At 36.5% G+C, this 6,403-nt stretch overlaps 1 long non-coding RNA gene across 1 annotated transcript; it reads right to left on the bottom strand.

Moving 5' to 3' along the window:
- Nucleotides 1–270: 270 nt before the first annotated feature.
- On the bottom strand, nt 271–939 carry LOC147406161 (uncharacterized). The gene is made up of 3 exons (XR_015175773.1): nt 840–939; nt 617–729; nt 271–483 (listed from the first exon to the last, which is right to left on the bottom strand). It is a non-coding gene; the product is annotated as an uncharacterized LOC147406161 (long non-coding RNA).
- Nucleotides 940–6,403: the final 5,464 nt, after the last annotated feature.

The following is a 6,403-nucleotide window of genomic DNA, read 5'->3' as shown; positions in this document are numbered from 1 at the left end:
CTCACAGAAAAGTCAATCTAAGATTTCTCAAAATCTCGAATGACAAATCACATAAAGCCTAGCAAGGATATTTTTGTGTGATTGGTTGATTTGGGATTCTCTGAAATCTCGTGCAAATTTTTTTCTCATTTGATGGAGAGCTTCAATGGTGGGTTGAGATACATATATACGTATAATGGGAACCCAAAACCTGGCATGGTTTTAAATTTATTCTGAAACCAAGATGACTCGCTTGAATCATCTCTATTTCGTCCAACAATATATCCTGAAGATCTGAAATATGATGCTTGAGTGCCTGCATATAGTAATGATTTGCTGCCATTGTTTCAGCTAGGGTACCAGCCACCAAAGGACCTATCTGAGCCTTTGCAATTTTAAGCTCCAACTCTTCTTCATACTTTGGCAACTCTTTTTTTTGAATGCCGAGGTTGGTTTAAAATTAACAAGTGCAAGAAGAGCAATAAGAAGCATGTTCTCCCATATCTAAGAAAATATTGATCAGCAAAAATAACATTAAAATTTTGATTGGAATTATATCAATTTGAAGATCATCAATAGAGTTTTCACACAAGCATCACAATGCTACAAGTTGCAAAATGTTGGGACCAGAACTTACTTCTTATTAATCAAACTCTGCTAGAAGAACAGCCATCCCCTTCTTGTCAGACCTCATAAGTGGTTTCTTAAGCTCTTTTTCAACTTTCTCCAATGCATCCATCATCGTAGCCTCTGCACCAAGTTCATCGGTGAGGCCTCTCTTGTAAAAACATATAGTACATAAGGTATGAGTTGCAATGCACATACTATAAGAAAACGTCCAATTATCTAAAGGAACATACCTTATTCCTTATATCTCTAGTCATTTTTGCATTAGTAGCCTCTTGAGCAAGCTGCATATCCATATGTGCCTCTACTTCCTATTCTTTTCGTTTGGTTTCCTGCAAGCAACCAGCCTTGAATGTTAACATGTGCCTATGTCATGAAAGTCATTATTTGTATTTGCATTCTTGAAAACCAAGAATGTTCAGCACCCTAAGTTTTACCACACACTTTAACAAACATTTTTTGTCCTACATGGGTTAGAAGTTTTGGAATGGGCTGATTTATGGTGAGGATGATCTCTATGATTAGAAAATCATCCTCCTCAAAAATCAGCCCATTCCGAAATGTTTAGCCCCATGTTTACATGTTGAAAAATCGTGGACCGTCCATTTTTTGTAAATCAATTTTGATGGGGTTAGAAGTTTTGGAATGAGCTGATTTTTGGTAAGGATGATCTCCTCACCATAGAGATCATCCTCACCAAAAATCAGCTCATCCGAAACTTCTAACCCATGTAAGACAAAACGCGTTTGTTAAAGTGTGTGGCAAAACTAAGGGTGCCGAACGGGACCCTATATATATATAGGGGGGCGTTCAATGGCCAACTTTTTAGCAAACTTTTTGGCAAAACATTTTTCAAAACATGAGTTAGAGGTTTTGGAATGGGCTGATTTTTGGTGAGGATGATCTCTACGGTGAGGAGATCATCATCACCAAAAATCAGCCCATTCCAAAACTTCTAATCCCATAAAAAATAGTTTACAAAAAATGGACGGTCCACGATTTTTCAGCTGGTAAACATGGTTAGAAGTTTTGGAATGGGCTGATTTTTGGTGAGGATGATCTACTCACCGTAGAGATCATCCTCACCAAAAATCAGCCCATTCCAAAACCTCTAACCCATGTTTTGAAAAATGTTTTGCCAAAAAGTTTGCCCTTGAACGCTACCCATATATATATATATATATATAGGGTCCCGTTCGGCACCCTAAGTTTTACCACACATTTTAACAAACGCGTTTTGTCCTACATGGGTTAGAAGTTTCGGAATGGGCTGATTTTTGGTGAGGATGATCTCTATGGTGAGGAGATCATCCTCACCAAAAATCAGCTCATTCCAAAACTTCTAACCCCATCAAAAATGATTTACAAAAAATGGACGGTCCACGATTTTTCAACTTGTAAACATGGGGCTAAACATTTCGGAATGGGCTGATTTTTGGGGAGGATGATCTTCTAATCATAGAGATCATCCTCACCAAAAATCAGCCCATTCCAAAACTTCTAACCCATGTAGGACAAAAAACGTTTGTTAAAGTGTGTGGTAAAACTTAGGGTGCTGAACATTTCCCATATATATATATATATATATAAGGGGGGCGTTCAATGGCCAACTTTTTAGCAAACTTTTTGGCAAAACATTTTTCAAAACATGGGTTAGAGATTTTGGAATGGGCTGATTTTTGGTGATGATGATCTCTATGGTGAGGAGATCATCATCACCAAAAATCAGCCCATTCCAAAACTTCTAACCCCATCAAAAACAGTTTATAAAAAATGGACGGTCCACGATTTTTCAACTGGTAAACAAGGGTTAGAAGTTTTGGAATGAGCTGATTTTTGGTGAGGATGATCTACTCACCGTAGAGATCATCCTCACCAAAAATCAGCCCATTCCAAAACCTCTAACCCATGTTTTGAAAAATGTTTTGCCAAAAAGTTTGCTAAAAAGTTTGCCCTTGAACACTACCCTATATATATATATATATATATATATATATATATATATGGGTCCCGTTCGCCACCCTTAGTTTTACCACACACTTTAACAAATGCGTTTTGTCTTACATGGGTCAGAAGTTTCGGAATGAGCTGATTTTTGGTGAGGATGATCTCTATGGTGAGGAGATCATCCTCACCAAAAATTAGCTCATTCCAAAACTTCTAACCCATGTAGGACAAAAAACGTTTGTTAAAGTGTGTGGTAAAACTTAGGGTGTTGAACATTTCCCTATATATATATTTATATAGGATCAGGTTCAAACGACAACCATTTCAACACACATATAGACAACGTGTTTTGTCTTATATGAGCAAAAATGTTTGGAATGGGCTGATGTTTTGTGAGGATGATCTCTGTGGTGAGGAGATCATCCTTGCCAAAAATCAGCTGATTATGAAACTTCTAGACCATCCAATTTTTGTTGAAAAATTATAGACCTTCCAATTTTTATAAATCAATTTTGATGGGGTTATAAGTTTTGGAATGTGATGATTTTTTGCCAGGATGATCCCCTCATCACAGAGATCATCCTCACAAAAAATCAGCCCATTCCAAACATTTTTGCCCATATAAGACAAACACGTTGTCTATATGTGTGTCGCAGGAACCCGACCCTATATATTATATATATATGGGGGGCGTTCAATGGCCAACTTTTTAGCAAACTTTTTGGCAAAACATTTTTCAAAACATGAGTTAGAGGTTTTGGAATGGGCTGATTTTTGGTGAGGATGATCTCTATGGTGCGGAGATCATCATCACCAAAAATCAGCCCATTCCAAAACTTCTAACCCCATCAAAAACAGTTTACAAAAAATGGACGGTCCACAATTTTTCAACTGGTAAACATGGGTTAGAAGTTTTGGAATGAGCTGATTTTTGGTGAGGATGATCTACTCACCGTAGAGATCATCCTCACCAAAAATCAGCCAATTCCAAAACCTCTAACCCATGTTTTGAAAAATGTTTTGCCAAAAAGTTTGCTAAAAAGTTTGCCCTTGAACGCTACCCATATATATATATATATATATGAACAGCGTTCCTAAGACTCATATTGGGACTCACATTGCGACACACCGTTTTGTCTTATATGGGCAAAAATATTTGGAATGGGCTGATTTTTTGTGAGGATGATCTCTATGGTGAGGAGATCATCCTTGCCAAAAATCAGCTCATTATGAAACTTCTAGACCGTCCATTTTTTGTTGAAAAATTATAGACCGTCCAATTTTTGTAAATCAATTTTGATGGGGTTAGAAGTTTTGGAATGAGATGATTTTTTGCCAGGATGATCCCCTCATCACAGAGATCATCCTCACAAAAAATCAGCTCATTCCAAACATTTTTGCCCATATAAGACAAAACGGTGTGTCGCAATGTGAGTCTCAATATGAGTCTTAGGAACGTGACCCTCTATATATATATATATATATTTCCTGGTAATGTGCTCAATGGGTTTTTGGGTGGGTCCAAATAGGTAGATTGGTTGGTAAATCAATTGTAGGATGTTGGTATAGTGGTTATATGGAACTGCTTGGGCTATTTAGGCGTAGGTTGAAGAAAAAGTCATTGGGCCTTAATGGGTGAATGGCTGCCTAAGAATGGGCCTAAAATAAAATTTAAAATGTTACAAGGGTAATCTGGGGGTTCTAATAAAAAATAAGGGAACTTTTTGAGTCCGTGACTTCCGGTCTACACCCTTCTTGCAGTGATGTACAAACTGTTATGTTGATAGTGGCAGTGATGTTTGGTGATGAAGCTTAGAGATGGTAATGTTGGATGATAAGATTCAGATCTGATGCGGAGGAGGTAGTTGTGATGCAAGTTTCTTCCCATAGATTTTAAGTACCACTTGATTGACAAAACGCTGTATGTTTCATTCATAATCTTAATTTGAGGAGTAATATTATCTTGGCACTTGAGCTCAAAACCTGCTCAGCCACAGTATTCCACACTTCCGTTCCCCCAAAATGGATAATTGATGCGTGCTATATTGTCACATTGGCATGATTGGGAGCAATTGGTGTAACTTGATCATCTTGGCATAATGATAGTGGGAGATCAATCATGATGACAATCAAGATCAAGATCAAGATCAGGAAGAGGAAGGAAGATGGGATGAAGTTGTAATTCATTCTCAAGAAAAAATCAAAAATTCCTTAGAGAAGAAAACTCCTGAAAGAGAGGTTTTTGATGAAAACAAAATTCCAAGCAAAGAAGGGAAGCCAAAATGATTAATAGTAAATTAATTTTGAATGAGTAAGACGGCTTGTAGATTTTTCGAACAACGCAAAGTTAAAGAATTCTGAGTCCCCGTCAAATGCACTAGTTGACTTAGGCTTCAATTATACGAGCAACTTTCATTTAGGAATCTTTCAACCTCAAGGCAGGATGTGAAATGGGGCTGCCTCGACTTAATATGTCAATTTTTTCTCACATCAAGCTCAGGTTCAATTGTAATACGTTATACCTACCGTTGGCAACCACATCACGGATACTTAATTAAAATCTCATTCTTTAGAAAAAGAATAATGGTGAATGCATGTGGTCTTGATATGCAGTGGGTTAGCGGCTGACGTGGCAAGGGCAACCGCACGTCTTTTTCCTGTGTATCTCGATGAAAACAGTCTATGACTCTGTGCCCTTGCCTCATCCGCCGCATATCAAATGGCATACCAAGACAGCATGCATTCATCACGATTCTTAAAAATTTTAAAATTCGGAATCATACTATATCCATCTTCCAAACCTTCATCAAGCTTTAAAAAATTGTTTTTTTTTTTTTTCATTTAAAAAAAGAAAAATCTGATCTACGTCATAATTCTTTCAAGGCTGAAATGTTAGATTTTCAAGCTCTACTGCCTAAAAGTCACTATAGGGAATCATAAGGGGATAATGATTTTCTGACTCGAGTATTTTCATTTTGTCTAACGTGACAAGCGCACAGATCTGTTGATCAATTTATTATGTATCCCAAAGCATCTTTAAAAAATCGATCTACATTACCGTTGCCACGACAAACTGAGTGAAAATACTCAAGTTGGAAAATCACGGCTCTGAGGAAAAGGGTAAATTACACTTTGACCCCCTATAGTTTGATAACTGCACTTACCTCCCATTTCACTAAGGGTGTTGACATTCAAATGTTATTTTACTATTTTATCTGTTTATTTTTATTTTTTTTATTAAAAATATACTTTTAAAGTGATAATTAACAAATGCTCCGAGGTAAGCATTCTCACTTTTACGTATGTACCCATTTTTTCACATGGATATTTTTGTTTATCAAGAAAAATAAAATAATATGGTCTTTATAGAAAACACATCACGTTTTTAATATTTGGTTAGTGGCAAGTAGATGTAGAATGTAAATGAGCCCCTTAGACAATTATAAGTGAGGAAAGTGCAATTAGCAAAATGTTAGGGGGTTAACATGAAATTATGTCAAATTACAGGGGGCCAAAGTGTTTGCCCGAAGGAAAACGTACAATAGAGGATCCACTCCCCGTTCAATTTGAGTTCAAGTTCCATTTTTAAGTCGGGTCAGTTCCAAGTTTCATGGTATCAAAACTCGTTTTGACGTCTCATCTTATTCATGGACAAGATCAAGTTGTCTCAGACGACTCAACCCATCTCAGACGAGATATTTCTTTTAACTTGGTTAAAAATTATTAATTAATATACATTTAAATAAAAATAATCATATATTTTTCAGTAAAACAAAATAGATTAGCCGATGTATAGTTAGTAAATCAAAAAAATATCAAAATAGTCCTCTTGGATTCATGGTTTGGATCA

This window comes from Akebia trifoliata, chromosome 3 (assembly GCF_017979445.1).
Source record: "Akebia trifoliata isolate Shusen 1 chromosome 3, ASM1797944v1, whole genome shotgun sequence".
Lineage (NCBI taxonomy): Eukaryota > Viridiplantae > Streptophyta > Magnoliopsida > Ranunculales > Lardizabalaceae > Akebia > Akebia trifoliata.
This window is presented reverse-complemented; position numbering and strand designations above follow the sequence as displayed.